This window comes from Helianthus annuus, chromosome 10 (assembly GCF_002127325.2).
Source record: "Helianthus annuus cultivar XRQ/B chromosome 10, HanXRQr2.0-SUNRISE, whole genome shotgun sequence".
In the NCBI taxonomy this organism is placed as follows: Eukaryota; Viridiplantae; Streptophyta; class Magnoliopsida; order Asterales; family Asteraceae; genus Helianthus; species Helianthus annuus.
The window spans coordinates 9,804,023-9,821,371 of record NC_035442.2 but is presented as its reverse complement, the minus strand read 5'-3'; the positions used below and the strand labels follow the sequence as shown (position 1 = coordinate 9,821,371).

General features: G+C 36.3%; 2 long non-coding RNA genes across 2 annotated transcripts; one reads left to right on the top strand and one right to left on the bottom strand.

The window, feature by feature from the left end:
• Window positions 1-4,903: 4,903 nt before the first annotated feature.
• Window positions 4,904-5,599, top strand: LOC110880692. Its single transcript, XR_002559415.2, has 3 exons — window positions 4,904-4,987; window positions 5,474-5,497; window positions 5,534-5,599. It is a non-coding gene; the product is annotated as an uncharacterized LOC110880692 (long non-coding RNA).
• Window positions 5,600-7,810: 2,211 nt separating this feature from the next.
• LOC110880694 lies at window positions 7,811-8,021 on the bottom strand. Its single transcript, XR_002559416.2, has 2 exons — window positions 7,928-8,021; window positions 7,811-7,840 (listed from the first exon to the last, which is right to left on the bottom strand). It is a non-coding gene; the product is annotated as an uncharacterized LOC110880694 (long non-coding RNA).
• Window positions 8,022-17,349: the final 9,328 nt, after the last annotated feature.

The window sequence follows — 17,349 nt, the reverse complement described above, 5'->3', positions numbered from 1 at the left end:
GAGATTATCTTAGTTATTGTAGTAGGCCCCTCTTTTGAAGGCGACGTTACCCTCAACCCAGTAGTTTGAGTCAGCAAGGATACAATCCTAAAGGGTCGGATTATTGGAAGATAATGAATTAAGTTATTAATGCAAATTATGGTAGGCCCCGCTTTTGGCGGTGACGTTACCCTCGGCTAAGTAGTCTGAGTCAGCAGGGATACAGTCCTAAATAGCCGGGTTATAGTATTAATAGTAGTTAACTTATGAGGGGGTCAAAGAGTTTGGATCCCCGCCATCCAATACCTATGGGCATTGAAGGAGATCCTACTAAATTTGACCCAGGTCCCAAGCAGGACCTCTAAACGCTGAACAAGGGCAAGACCCTTACCAAACCGTTCCCTTAACCCCCGACCAGGTAGCCAACATACCTCCATATAGACCGTGGAGATATGAATGGTGAAAATCTTTTATTTTATATAGACAGTAAAATAATGCCAAGACACCACAGACAAACGATAAGGAAAGATCACCTTCAACATAAGTAACTAGTTATTAAAGTCATTAATACAAAACCAAATAAAAAGTGCAAAAGATTAAAAATAAAAAGTATTATACTAAACACTTGTCTTCACCAAGTGATGTAAGAGACTTAGGCAAACATGGCCTTGATTTTCAAGAACTCTTACGATCAATCTTGGATCCCGAGACGACTCACACACTCTATGATGGACAATGGATGATGGTGGTGGATGATGGTGTTATGGTGGTGGTGGGTGGTGGATGAGGTGTGAGAGAGGTGGTGTGCCAAGGGATGAGATAGAATGAAACCAAGCACCCCTATTTATAGGCTGAACAGAAGGCTGGGCACGGCCCCGTGTCCGCTGGACACGCCCCTGTGCCCGTCTGACACTCTCTCTCCTCATTAATTGTAATTCGCAATTACAATTAATGCGCCTGCTGTACTTTCACCACGCCCCCGTGCTCACTGGACACGGCCCCATGGTGGGCAATGGAAGCTTCTACCAGTTTGTCTTTTATGCTGCTTCTTGGGCACGGCCCCGTGCTGGCTGAGCACGGGGCGTGTTCAGGCTTCTGTTTTCTCTTCTTTGCTTTGGAGGATGCCGTTGAGGGTCCGGGCAGTCTTCTTTTATTCCTTTCCTTGTATTTATGCTAGAATTAGTTGTCTTTTTGCTTCTTTTGTGAATTTGAGCTCATTTCATCCTGAAAATACAAAAGGAAGACAAAAACACTCTTTTTCCAACATTAGTACTTAAAAAGGCTTAGTTTTATGCCTTAATTGATGTGATTTATATGTTGCATTTTACACACATCAGTGACTCGGGTGTTGGAAAGTCAAACTTGCTTGCTAGATTTGCTAGAAACGAGTTTTACTCAAATTCAAAGTGAACCATAGGAGTAGAATTTCAGACCCAGAAAATGGAAGTTAATGGGAAGGAATTAAGGCGCAAATATGGGATACGGCTGGTCAAGAACGTTTTAGAGTAGTTACATTGGCGTATTATCGAGGGGCTGTTGGGGCTCTTGTGGTTTATGATGTTAGCAGACGACAGACGTTTGATAGCGCTGGCAGGTGGCTTAATGAACTTCACAGTGAGTATTGTCATGTCCTTTTTTTAGGTCAAAGAATTATGCATTTTGACTTTTTTGGTCACACAAGTCAACCAGTTTAAGAAAATACTGTCTTTAGTTTTGGTCAACCAGTTTTGGTCTAATTTCTGTTTAGGGTAACGATCATTTCGTTTTGCCATGAAAAAGGCCAATAATCTTTCAAATATTTCGATAACAACCCTTTAAAAACACTAATTTGAAATAATACATACAAGTTATAAGCAGATGACTTGTGTATCTTTGACCATGTTGCCTTTATATGTTACTTGATTCATTAACTTTATTGTTTACAGAACTTTGATAATGTTGGAAGTCGTTGCTGAGAACAAAAATGTGAACATAATGATTGTGGGAGCCTTCAATGAATCGTTATGGTGCAGATGAAGTTCTTCCTAAGGTTAGGAATGCACCGACTAAAAAAGGTCACAACTTAAACTATGTAAATTATAGTCAAATCTACTACTTCTAATAAAGCAAAACAATCTTTGCCATGTGGCATTTGGTTAGACCACTTTTTTTTTTTTGCTTTTTCCGCCAAAACCATCCTCCTTAGCTTCTTTAATACGCTTCACTCCACTCCAAAACCCTAATACCCATCTCCTGCATCCGGTTCTTCCTTCTTCATCGATTGATCTTCGAAAAACATAGGTATGTTATTTTTCTTTTCCCTCTTTGATTTTTCTTTATCATTGTTAAACACTATCTATTTCTTCCTTAGACCCTAGATATCATCTATCGATCTTTAATATGTTATTTGTAATCTCCTAAACCCTAGATTTCTTCATCTTCAATCGCGAGTGGAAGCAACCATTAGGTATTACATCTTTGTTTGATACATGTTAATCTGTTTCTTAATCTATTATAATTCACTCATTTGTTATAAATTAATTCGGTTTTTGGTCTTTGTAGGATTTCGACTAACCTTTCATGTATTCATCGACTCATCTGTAAGATTTTGAAGGTTCTGCTTTTAACACCGTTTTGTTGCATATATATAATTTCACCAGTTTAATTTTATTTTTGGTCTTTGTAGGATTTTGACTAACCATTCTTATCGATTCATCTGTAACCATTCCAAGTTATGTATTTCATTTGGATCCAACAGGTGCTCTCTAACCTTAAAATTGATTGGCCTTTCCTCAATATGAAGATTTTTATTTGTGTGTTTTTATGTAGGGCTCGGGGCGCTTAATCTATCTGAACGATTGAGGGAGAAAGCTGTTGAAGAGGTTATAAGTTTCTAGCCTAATACTATGCTAATTGGAAGATTTAATTATTGGATTAATTTTATTTTGTTGTATATATAACATATGGACTTGACTTTGGTAGTATATTAGAAGTCTGACACTATTTTTGCATAACCAGTTCCAGAAGTTTGTATTTTAGCAGGGGAAATGTTCAGGTACACAGTGTTTTTAAGAGTTATTCAGTTAAGTTAATTTATGTTGCAAGGCTGATGTTTAAAAGATTTATCTTTCTAGATTTATTTTGTTTATTCATGTTGCAAGCTGCATTATCGAATTTTGTTGTTATTTTGGGCTGTAGTGGAACTCAAAATATTATATTGATCAGTTCATGTTTGCCCTTTTATTGCAGAAACCTAAAATTTGGTACATTTTGAAAGTTGATGCATGATTGCAACAAAGCATTAGTGAAAAAATCATCAAATGAGTTTCCAGAATCAAGGTAATAGATACTTTAGTGTTCTTGATTTTGATTTTACAATATTGTTTTGGTAAGTATTATTATATGTTCTTTGAATAAAAAAGGTTTTTTGATGAAAATAGCTTTTCCTAAACATTACGATAAGTAGATATATATAACTGTAACATATGACACATCCTTTTTTGGTTAACTGTTTCTTGGCTTTTTAAGGCATTACATATGATTACATATTGATGATATAGTTAGCCTTACGTATTTGCTGAGATGCAAATTAGAGAGACAACATCATATGAAATGACATCCAGGTTAAAAGTGTGCTTGATCCTTGTGAGTATGTTAATGTGAGTTTGGGAGGTGACTCAATGCAACAAGATCAAGATACGGAAGCTCATAGTGAGGTAGAGTACCCAATATATAAATTGTGGTTAATATATGACTGACCCACTACATGGATCCAAGGGTCAAAAGTTTTGATTCAAGTGTCCAATACATGACTGATTCACTATATGGATCCATCTATTATAGTCATAATTTCTCTTTTTGAAGTCTATTTGCAATCTATAATTATTATAATTTTATTATATAAAATAATCATTATACAACTGTTTTTGGTAACAAAGGGTTATGTGGTGTACCTTCTTTACCCGACTGTCCCTTTTCAGTGGCCTATGACATGCTGGTAAAATTGCAGTCGGGATATCACGTGGTGTTGTGTTTTTATCGGTGTTCATAATTGTATTTATCTATAAAAGAAGACAACGTGGCGATTAGAACTTTGCTCTTCCGCACAAGTTAGTGTCTTAAGTTGAATTTCTATGACTCTCATGGTCTCTGTATTTGAGAAATGGTCTCTTTTGACATGTAACTTTTTTCAACTGTTGTTGCAAAGAAAACATAATATTAGACACGAAAGTCATTAATAGCTCTTGAAATGGCGGGCCAACAAGCCATAAAGTTAGAGTTCAACAATTTTTATACAATATTAATATGTATGTTTTTATGTTATTGTGGTGTATTCCAATCGATATTGTTAGGCTGGCTTGAGTTGAAGATTTACTAATTGTGGTTATCAAAACAGCTGAACAAGAGGTTAAGTGGTAGATGGGTGTTCGTGTTAAATGGTCTAAGTCACACAATAGGTATGTTTTGCTATAAAGTTTGACCATACAATTTATATATTTTTAGTCTATATTATAATGTTTTAATGCAGGAAAGACATTACAGTTTTGTCCTTAAAAGTGATTGCGTGTTTGTTTGACTCTCTAGTCAAGCGAACCACTTCGTAAAAGCAAAAGTTGTTTATAAAATTAATGAATAAAGCTTCAAAAATCTCTTATTTATTTATTACTTATATTTTTTTTAAATCTTTATAACCTTTATAAGCTTTCATATCTTTTTTATATTGTCATGCTATCTATACTTACCAAAAATAAATATATAATCTGTTTTATATGGAATTTTGAATTGGGAGTCTTATGTATACATTTTATAATGATATTAAGTTGTTTCTATTGATTCAGGAATTTGCATGAAGTTTGGACAGAGAAGATATAGTTTTGTGGCATCTGAATGTTCCTCCATATAGAAGGTTTTGCCAAGTTTTTGTTTTTTAAATTTTTACATATTTATTTGGATAACTTATACTTTGGTTTTTTTTTTCGGGTTATAGAAAAGATTTGGGAAATGCTTAAGAGGGAACACTCACCAAAAGGTATGTTATTTAAAGAATTTAATAGGATGACTTATTTTTCTCTTTGTACATATCTTTCTAGAAAATGTTGGATTTATTATTTCATGGAGATTGTGGTTTGGTTTAGTTCATGTTTGTTTTCTTGTGATTTTATTTTCCAAACTTCAAAACTTGAATAAGTATTCTAAAAGGGTGCATTCACCCAAACTTAAGGTTTTGGTATAGTAATAACCTAAGAACATATCTACTTTGCTTCGTATTGTTATGAATCACAGTTTTTTTAGTAGGTTAATTTTTATGTATACAATGCAAGTCTTGGTGAAGATGTACTTATAGTTATGGATCATGTTTTAAGTTGGTTTTATGGATCATATTTTAAGTTGTTTTTGTTCTTGACATATGCAACTTGATAGGTTTAAGTGCAAGTGATGCTTAAGAAGAAAAATTAGGTCGTTTATATCTGTATAATGCCATTAATTTCTGTTGATAGATGTATATTGGCTGTAGATTGGAGGCTGCTGGCATCTTCAGGTTATCCTCTTCAATTTATATTCTTTTTTTTTTCAGCCATCAAAGTAACTCAATGCATTAACCCGAGATAACAAAACGACTCTTGACCTATCTGAATTGCTTCCTTATATACTCTTCAGCTATAAAAATGGAGGTATTTTGTTAAACTAAAGTTTTTTTAATTATATTTTACCATTTGAATTTTAAAAAATTACCCATTCTCATTTAGAGTGTAAAATGAGTATGACGTGGTCATTTTTCTATAAACATCACCAGTTGACCAAGGATCTTGCCATTCCAATTCCACGGACCCAATTAAGTACTGCTAACACCATCTTAATAAATTCAGTATGGCCTTAAATACAATCCTTAGTTTTAAGAGTATTGATTTATATATACTGTTCAACAGCAACCTGATCAAGAGAGCTTTTCGAGATGCAACAATAGAGAAAAAACTAGAGAAACTTAAAATTAGTATGATTGAGAAAGACCTAGATGAGCTAGCACGTATGACGCATGAACTAAAACTGAAGCAAGAAACTCCTGACCTGCTAGAAGTTCTGAAAACTATTCTAAGCATCTTCCTGCAAGACACTCCTAAAAAACCTACTCAGATACCCATGGAGGTAACTTATCTTCTAATTTAATATCCGAAGAAGGTCATATTTCCATATAAGAGAAACAAATTTTGGTTTGATCTATTTTTTTATAACCAACTATTTTTTGCCCAGAAAGTTAGAGCTTTCAACTAATTAATAAAAACCCTTAAAGCCATAGAAAATGATTTAAGGTTATTCACTTACTCATATAGGTTACCTTGCTAAAATATGACGTCATAATAGTAACTTTAACCCCAGTTGAGTTTTTTTTTTTTTTTTTTTTTTTTTTTTTTTTTTTTTTTTTTTTTGAAGTGGCACCTTGAAACTGGTTTACCATCATTAAGTGAATCGAAGTTTTTGGAACTTGGGTTTTTTTCCTAGAAAGAGTGGGGTACGTAAAAATAGAATTATATCTAAGTTGGAAACCTTTTTATGCAACTTGGCCTTCCAAGAGCACTATGTGTCGACCTTATGACGATGACGATGACGATTTTTTTTACTGTTTTAGGTTGGAGATATGAATGGAGTAAAAGTCTTGCGGCATGATCTGTTCACAAATGATGCTCTACTTTAGCTTTAGTTTCAACAATTTATAATGGTAATTTTTTAGTAATAGTGATATTATCCTCGCAGATGTGTTTTTCTTGGCATCACATAATAAACATGGCTTAGAAGGGTACAATAGAAGGACAATCTCATGCATGTGGGACGCCTTATGATAAGTATAACATTGTAGGGTTTGTAAGCAAATTTTCAAAGGTTAATATACGCAATGATATTGGTAATTTCTATTGTTATTTTTAGTTTATAAATCTCTAATACAACCTTTTTGTATACAGTGTGCTTGGCGATAGCTAAAGACAGAAGAGAATATTAAAGGGAAAGTCAACCACATGAAGAAAGGAAAGATATTAGCTTTGTTCGAGAATTTAGTGAAAATGGTATAGATGAAGATGTTTACCATTTAAAATTTGGTTTTTTAGCTAATAATGAATAGATATATAAGTGTAATCATTTTAGCTATTTAATATCTCTTACTACTTTTGCATGATCTCATATTTTTTTTACTCAATAGTTTATAATTGTAACTTAGTTTCAATTTTCTAACATTTTCATGTACTCTCTAACATTTTCCTTAATATTTCAATTTATATAAATTATAATTTTTTACTTCACAATTTTAAAGGATTTAGTTTAATGCTGCTTTTTGACTAACCATTCTATAACAGTAAAAGGGATTTATAGCAAATCAAGTGTTGGAGGGTAGCCAACCAGTTGATATCTCTAAGAACCCGTTTGAGTTGTTCTTACACTGAAGTAAGAATCTATTTTTTTTTTCAAATTAATTTCATGTATATTTTTAATAATCTAGCAATAGAGCTTTAAATTCTAAGTCGTCCTGATTGGAATTGATAATGTCAGAGGATGAATGCGATAGTGGAGTTAAAGAAGACATCATGAAAACATCATGAAGGTTTAGTTGACAAAAACTTAATTTGTAACGGACATTATGTAGATGTACTATTGGGACGTGCTCAACTGTCTCAAAATATTAGACTTAACAAATCACACTTTAACGCTACTACGTTTAAATTATTTTATGTGTTTAGTTGGTGTTTAGCCACCCGCGAAGCTCGCGGGGTCTTAGGCTAGTTCATTTATCAAAGATAAAAGAAGGCATACATTGATTTATGTGGTGTACATGCGTCCTTTTTTCTTCCGTGAGCTCATTTTGAAGTCTATTGGTGGCAATTTTGCTTAAAACCTAACCAGTGGGAGAAAAATAGATATAGTTAATATGCATATACGATCAATTGAGATCGAAATTGAAGTGTTTGGAGATAAAATTGACCTTGCGAGAGGAAACGGAGGAGGCGGTCATGGTGGAGGAGATGATGCCTTTGGTTTGTACCGGAGAGATTGTATTGTTGGTACAATATTATTTTATATGATCATGATGTGAAATTTCCTTAAATTAATTTTTTTAATGGTGAGTCGTTTGCAAATATAATTATGATGGTGCAGTATAATACTCTAATTCATAGCCGAGAGCACCGGTCTATGGTTGCACAACTGATAAAACCGAAGAAATACTGCTCGATAGGAATGAAATTGCACAAGAACATGGTAAGGAGAATTTTGGGACTATATGAATTTAAAAAACAATAATCGTATACTTTCTTTTATAACTTTTTGTAAATTCTTTACTTGCAAGGTAAGTTCATGTGGGCTTTTCATACCCGATACGCAAGATTATAATATATGTTTCATTTTTAGATGATTGTGAATAATATTTTTCGCTCTTTTCATTCCATGTTACTTTTTTAAACTTGATTCTTCTTTTATAGGTTTCATTTCGCTACAGTTCAAGCCCCACCAGACTGCGCTGCTGGAGCTGCATGTCTTGCTGCAAGGTCCTTAAATATGGATTTTATTTCATGTCAAAATAAAGGGCAAGAGTTGTACAAACCACCATTTGTGCTCAGGGGTATTTATATCATTCTTGCCTAAATTTAACTGGATGGCGGAGTTGGGCGAGTTGGGTAACGGGTCAGGTTAATACCCTAAACATTTTTTTGGTCACTTTTTGTTCTTTTAAATATAAAAATATTGTTTGATTCAGGGAGCAAAAGTTGTAAGTGGTAAGAGGAATAACCTAGGGTTTAATTTTTTTGAGCCTACAGTTATAAGTGATGTCAAGAATGAGATGCTCATATCAAGGTAATCTCAAAACTTTTTATCGTCGTTTTTACGGTATTTGGGTGGCTATAATATTTTGTTGTAGGTAATTTGATACTATTTTTAGACTCAAGAGGTGGTAAAAGAGATAGATTGGGTTTGGGCAAAAATAGTAATTTTTATGTGCGGTTCAAAATGTGTCAGGTCAGGTGCTAATCATGACCCGTTCTTTAGAAAGATGGGTTGACTTAGATAACTTTTGTTTAGTAAATATGTTGATTTGGGTCTATTCAAATTATACAATAGATCAACATGGATCACTTTGACGTAGAATGGGCCCAAATGGGCCAGCACCACCCACTGCCACCACCTACTTGTCTAAGGCTCTAAGCCGCCACAACTGCCATCACAGTTACCTGCACCCTTGCTGACCTGCTGTCACCTCTACCTATCGATCACCACTATCCGCCATACAAAAACATATAAAGTGGGATAACCCACTTTTATACCTTTTCTAAAACCTATTATTATACCTTTTTTCTAAAACGAGCTCATTTTATTCGTAATTCTTTTGGTCCAAACCAAGGCGGTACTTTTTAACACAATCATTTAATTTTTTATATTTTTTTATAATGCTAGCTTTAAGTAGTTTTTTTTGGTAAATTGGAAATGTCCACATTTCGACTAACCAAAACCGAACTAAACTCTCTCCAAAAAATAAGTTAACTGAAACCAAACGGATTGGAATCCAAAAAAACCAAACTTTTCGGTTTAGTTTTAGTTTTACACAAAAACCGACCCGTAAATGATACTTTCCAACTGTTGTATTCACATCTTTCTATTTAAATTCAGGGTTGGACTCTTACAGTAGCCGGGATTACTATAGCTCTTTGCGCTGCACCATTCACTGCCTTCTTGAATTCAATCGCAGTTGTTGTTTGGCCTATGTGACACCTGTGTCACTTCAACCATCAAACAAATGCCAAACCAAGGAAATATTGTATTTCATGCTTGGGATTTGTATAAATATGTGTACGCTTTGCACATATCAATTCTTGTTCAATTTCATACTCTACAACGCTTTCTGGAGAATTATACGCAAACTGGTGCATAAACGTACTCAGTTTAATGCGACAAATACTCCGGGAGACCATCATACACTTAACATACCTTAAATAACCTTTACATAACTTAGAAATAAGTTTTGAAGGCTTTGGTATGGCAAAAACAAGTTAATTCGCTTACAGGGACTAAACTTGACAAACTGCGAAAGTATGCCAATTTGAACTGTAACGAACATTCCGGAACATGTCCATAAGTTAAACATACCAAATATATATCCTTTACATAGCTTAGAAATAGGCTTTGAGGGGTTTGGTATGCTAAAACAAACTTTTGGAACATTCAGGGACTAAAAGTGTCAAAAAGTGCACAAGTTTGCACTTTCGCGCATAACTTACGTTCTGAATACATCCGGACATCCAAAAATTTATGTAAGCATCCTAATATTATGCCTTAGTGTTTGGCATGAGAAAAATCCATTCGTCGCGTCATTTGGATCGTCTTTCGCGCTTATGCGCATTCCGTCGTAATTAAGCGAACATCGCGATCGTACGACCAAACGAACCGACATCCGGAATATTTTTGAGCATATTTCAAGTCCCCTACACTTTAACTTCATCTTAGAGCCTTGAAATGAGGTTAACGGGGCTTAAACGTGCCAAAAATGGGCCAAAATACGTGTTTCTGAAGTGCAGGGACCAAAAATGAAATTTCTGATCTGTGGACCTTAGGCGGGGCGCGTAAGGATTGTCCAAATCCTTACGCGGGGCGCGTGGGACTATCAGACAGATTCAATGTATGCATTTAATGCAGTTGGCTCTTCGGATCGCGAAAGGGTCGAAGGCCTTTTCACCCAAATGAAAGGCCAAGGGGCAAATTCACTGAATCTAGCATGGGACACGTGTACGCACGAGATCAAAGCACGTTATTCGATAAAACGATCCTAACGGTTCCACCTTTCCTATAAATACCCCCCCCCCTTTTGTGTAAAAACCCACAAATCAGATCTAATGCTCTAAGTTGATGCTTATGCTTCATACCTGAGCTATTGGATCTTGATTAGCACTCGGGGACCCTCCGTAAGTCTTCTTTCGCTCTTTTATTCGCTTTTCGAGTCCGAAAGTCAACGTTTTGTTGACTTTCTGCATTGACCAGCTTATGGTCGATGCGAAGTTCATGGAACTTCATAACGTGAGCGTGATCACGATGGTCATGGTCCGTAGTGACCATACCTACTGATCACCACGCTATCTAGGCTCGGTGACGAGTCGTAGTTTCGGCCAAAATGTGCATTCTTGCATATTTTGTAACCAAACTACTCGTGGGCATCAAAGCCGTTTGTTTTGATGTCAAACCTGTTTCTAAACTTAGTTAAGCATGTTCTAACATGCTTAGCTCGTCACTTATAGTTTAGTGCTTATATAGGGTCGTAAGGTAAGCGATCTAAACCATCGCTTATGCTTTCGAACCCGACCCTTTTGGTCGGTTATTAGGATCCGACCAAACATATTAGGTGACCATAGCTATAACCTTCCGAGGTTATACCTTGTGGTCACGATGTTAGGCGTTCCGAGCGCGTTCTACGCGAACGACGCGTTAGGGTAGCATAAGCTACCTAAACGGGTCGTGATGGACCGTAAGCACTTAGATTAGGTTTCATTTTAGTATGTAGGCTTTGCTAAGCCATATTACACGAGTCTCCATACTCGTTTGGTTTACGAACCCGCGTACTGTCCGATCCTTCCGATTTGGTCCAGTATATTAACATAAGCTACCTATTAGGTGCCGTTGATATTCCGTGATCTTTAGCATTATCCGGTTATTATACAAGGAATCCAAAGCAATCTCAGGTGAGTACATAGTTCCCCTCTTCTACTGTTTTCAACTGTTTTGGGGTGAAGCATGTGTACCTATCTGTTATTTTCATGATTTCAAAGTATAATTGATTATACATATCTTTTTACAAACTGATTGATTATCTATGGTTTAAACACTGATTTCTCAAAGATTACAAAAGTAATCGTTGGAATAGTACTTATTTTGTTCACCAGACCGATTGGTAGTATGATATAGCGCTATAGGACTAGACACCCCATTCCTGTTGTCATGGAATGTCTGAAACCAATTTGTTTCTCCATCCAAATAGGGATTTCCTTTGTGGTATCCTTATAGTCTCAAAGGTGTAGTTTGATGCACCAGGTCTGAATGAATTCTTAAATCGCACCTTTAAAGTATATTTTGATATACTCCCAAAAAGTATAGTTTGATATACTCTCAGGTGTGGTATTGTACAGAACCAACATATATTTTGTAATCATCCAAAGCATATTGTGATCTGTTACTCACATAACTAAAACATAGTTTAATATGTTATTTATCACATCCAAAGCATATACTGATATGTTAGTTACAAAACTAAAACATGGTTTAATGTGTTATTTATAAATCCAAAGTATACTTGTAATATACTACTGAAAACTATTATTTTGAACAACTAAAGTATATTTAGTATACTATCTATCAAACAATTTAGTTTTGGTTAGTGTTTAGATAACGGAACGAGTGTAATGTGATGAAAACATGGTAGATACGCCGCTGGTACTTCTTATATATAAGTGTTTTCATTGCATTACATACCGTGGCGTTATTTAGTACACTTGGGTTAACAATATTGGAACTGAAATATATTTTAATATATTACTTATTCAACTCTCTTAAAGCCAAGGTATATTTTATATATACCATAAACGTTTTATTAAAACATTGTTTTTCAAACAACTTAACTTATACAAACTCATTTTACATGGTTATTCAGTTAACCATACATTGCTCTCTTAATTATACATATCATCTGATCCTATCGTTTTTCAAATGATTTACAAGACAAAGCAAGTTACAAGGTTCATGACTAAACATTTTCTTAAGCATAAGTCATGAATCCCCTTTTTTTACAAAACCTATGTATCTCACAGGCATTTTTATGCTGACGTACCTATTTTTACACATGTTTCAGGTGCTGTCTTGAGATGATTGTTGATACATGCTACATTTAGGATGGACTCGTGCCTTAGCAACTTTAAAACTTGGAAGTTCATAGTAGTACTTATGTGATTGTAATAGAACAACGAGTTCATTTAATCAATAAAACTATATTTAAATTTCCATGTGTTATGAAACAATGATTCTGTTACAACACTCCCCGACGTTTCCGCCACGTTTTGTTGTTACACGTGGTCGGGGTGTGACAGAAAAGTTGGTATCAGAGCTCATGGTTATAGGGAATTAGGTTATTAGTAATGCTTTGACCTAGTCTATAACCTTCCTAGGACCCTAACGCGAGTTTACTTGCGTTTAGTCATAAAACAACACCGTCACCTATCCTTAGGCGGCGACCGCAACAAGAACATAAATTTCAAAACCACTTTGAAAACTAATCATCTGTTCTAGGATGATTGATTACTAGGTTTTGAACCCTCTGTTATAAGGTTTTGAACCCCTTTGAATTTTCAAAACTCTCGTCAAAGTTGGTCTAAATATTGTGAACACATGCAAACTGGAAGGGTGGGTGCCTGTACCCTGAGTTTTCTGTCTAAGGCTAGAGTGTTCGTACAAATCCACATAATCGGACCAGTCACTCTTACCTGGGAACTCTTGGGGTGAGTGTCCACTTATAGGCGAGCATGTCTTCGCGATACATTATTTTTGACCTATTTGCTTTGATTAATCACCAGGTCGTGTGTTGCTTTGTAGTAACAGACAGACGGCCACTATCCTTGCTTTCATCAGATTTGTTCCATCTCATTCTTTTCGTCTAATTCTCTCACTCGTTTCCTCTCATGTTTCCTCTTTTAGAATGCCTCCTCGACGCGACAATCAGATGGCGAATGCCGAACTGGCGGAAATCATCGCGCAACAAATGGCTGCTGCCTTCCCAATTCTTTATGCTCAAATAACTCAAGCCATCAACAACAACAATGCTCCATGCAATTTCAAGATTTTTAACTCAGCTAAACCGCTCAAGTTCAATGGTTCTGAGGGAGCAACTGGTCTTCTTCAATGGTTCGAGAGCATTGAGAACACTTTCCGTCACGTTCAGTGTCCTGAAAATCGCAAGGTCGAGTTTTCTTCGAGTGTGTTTCAGAAGAGGGCTCTTACATGGTGGAATGGGGTTATGAGAGACCGTGGTGCAGAGGTTGCATTAGCACAGACTTGGGCCGAGCTTAGGGCTCTTATGATGAAGGAGTTCTGTCCTCGTCATGAGCTTAGGGCTCTAGAAAGGGAATTTGATGATTTAAAGCAAGACAGTGGGGAACATCGAGCCTATACTGATCGCTATGAGGAATTGAGCTTTTTATGCCCTACTATGGTTACGCCTCTTGATAAGGCGATTGAGAAATACATTGATGGGCTTCCTGACGTAGTTCAGGACATCGTTACTGGCAGCAACCCTACTACTGTCAGACAAGCCATTGAATTGGCTGCCACTCTGACTGAATCCCAAATCAGGAAGCACAAGCTGTTTCGGAAGGGCGACTTAAGACCATCTGACAAGACTGCTCATGTGGAAACAAAGGAAGAAAGTGCTGAGGTGCCCAAGAAGAAAAAGCGCAAAGCCTCTCAAAGCTACGCTGTAACTGCTCAAGACAAACAAGTTGCACCAAACCAGCCAACACAACCTCGTAAAAGACAAAACTATGTTGGTACTGCACCGTTGTGCAACAAATGCAACCGTCATCATCTAGAGCAAGAGCAGTGTCACAAATGTACCCACTGTGGGCGGTTGGGACATTTGATCAATGTTTGTCGTTATGCAAATCAAGCTGCTGCAAACCCTGCTGCTGTTCAAGCACGGTTCCCTCCAGGGTCATGTTATAACTGTGGTGACCTTACCCACTACAGGAACAATTGCCCAAGGCTTGTTAACATACCTCCAGCGCATGGACGAGTGTTCAACATCAATGAGGCAAACATGAACAATGATGCAGCAGTGAACAATTAGTGTTTTGTATTACCTTAGTTGCTATCTTTTGACACTTCAAGACAATTCCGTTGTTACATAAATAAAGATTTGTTGTTTTTATTTCTGCAAAATTTATGCGTTTGTGTGAATGCTTGATGCAACTTTATGATGTCAACCCAAAGACAAACTACTCGTATGGTTCTGTCATATTATGATCACTTGTGATCTCCCCAAGAACCTTAAACTCTCGTTTCTTTTAAGAAACAAAGTCAAACACTTATTGAGAATCCCTCTATCTTTATAGATAGATCTTCATAAATCGTTAAAGTGCCAAATGAAATCCATAGGTTGGATTCCTAGTGTGCCTTAATATCCATACCTAAGGATAACAAAATAAAGAATCAAGTTAACTAAATTTGTGCTTATGTATTTTCTTACATGTTTTGTGGTTGTATGTGATCCATCCAAATCCTCATAGAATCTTTCATATCTTCATACGAGAGATTCATAATGGGATATCCAAAGATACTATCTTAAACCCTTAATGGATTTCAACAGTGTAGTTAAGTCCCTCGGGTTATAAAGTATTATTCTATAATTGGACCTCTTGAAAGGTCTGCTTAAACAGATTGATTTTGAAAATCTGATTAGAAATATCATGTGATGATATAAAAAAAAAATGATCCCTTAAGCGGTCTGTTTAAAGAGATCGTACGACGGTCTAGTTAAGAAGATCATGTGTTGATCTAGTTAAAAAGATCGTTCGTTGATCGAATTAAAAGGATCCTTTGGTGGTCTAGTCAAATCGCTTCATATTTATTCAAGTAATTTTTCCTACGGATTATGAAATGGACTGTGCGGACTGTGCAAGGAATTACGTAATTATGGAGGCCTACATAATTATGGAATTCAGTGCACAGGAACCACAGGAAGTTTCATCATGTGTTAAGACCTAGTGACAAGAATAATGATACGGGAGAAGTCTCGGACCTCGACCAATGTCATTTATTCTCACACTCCCCCAATTCTGATCTCAATCACACACCAAGTTTTCCTATGATAAGCCTTCATAAGAAACGTTCGTCAATCAGTAGTTCAAAATTTCATGTTTTACTATTTCAAGGAATTCACTCTGAGGGTTAACAAATTCGCTAAAGAATCCTTACATGGCCCAGGGTTTTACCTAAGGGTTCAATGGATCTATTATAAGGCGAAACCTTCACAGCTGTCCTCACGAGTTTCCTCTAGAATTAAATTTCGGGACGAAATTTCCTAAAGTAGGGGAGACTGTGACACCTGTGTCACTTCAACCATCAAACAAATGCCAAACCAAGGAAATATTGTATTTCATGCTTGGGATTTGTATAAATATGTGTACGCTTTGCACATATCAATTCTTGTTCAATTTCATACTCTACAACGCTTTCTGGAGAATTATACGCAAACTGGTGCATAAACGTACTCAGTTTAATGCGAAAAATACTCCGGGAGACCATCATACACTTAACATACCTTAAATAACCTTTACATAACTTAGAAATAAGTTTTGAAGGCTTTGGTATGGCAAAAACAAGTTAATTCGCTTACAGGGACTAAACTTGACAAACTGCGAAAGTATGCCAATTTGAACTGTAACGAACATTCCGGAACATGTCCATAAGTTAAACATACCAAATATATATCCTTTACATAGCTTAGAAATAGGCTTTGAGGGGTTTGGTATGCTAAAACAAACTTTTGGAACATTCAGGGACTAAAAGTGTCAAAAAGTGCACAAGTTTGCACTTTCGCGCATAACTTACGTTCTGAATACATCCGGACATCCAAAAATTTATGTAAGCATCCTAATATTATGCCTTAGTGTTTGGCATGAGAAAAATCCATTCGTCGCGTCATTTGGATCGTCTTTCGCGCTTATGCGCATTCCGTCGTAATTAAGCGAACATCGCGATCGTACGACCAAACGAACCGACATCCGGAATATTTTTGAGCATATTTCAAGTCCCCTACACTTTAACTTCATCTTAGAGCCTTGAAATGAGGTTAACGGGGCTTAAACGTGCCAAAAATGGGCCAAAATACGTGTTTCTGAAGTGCAGGGACCAAAAATGAAATTTCTGATCTGTGGACCTTAGGCGGGGCGCGTAAGGATTGTCCAAATCCTTACGCGGGGCGCGTGGGACTATCAGACAGATTCAATGTATGCATTTAATGCAGTTGGCTCTTCGGATCGCGAAAGGGTCGAAGGCCTTTTCACCCAAATGAAAGGCCAAGGGGCAAATTCACTGAATCTAGCATGGGACACGTGTACGCACGAGATCAAAGCACGTTATTCGATAAAACGATCCTAACGGTTCCACCTTTCCTATAAATACCCCCCCCCCCTTTTGTGTAAAAACCCACAAATCAGATCTAATGCTCTAAGTTGATGCTTATGCTTCATACCTGAGCTATTGGATCTTGATTAGCACTCGGGGACCCTCCGTAAGTCTTCTTTCGCTCTTTTATTCGCTTTTCGAGTCCGAAAGTCAACGTTTTGTTGACTTTCTGCATTGACCAGCTTATGGTCGATG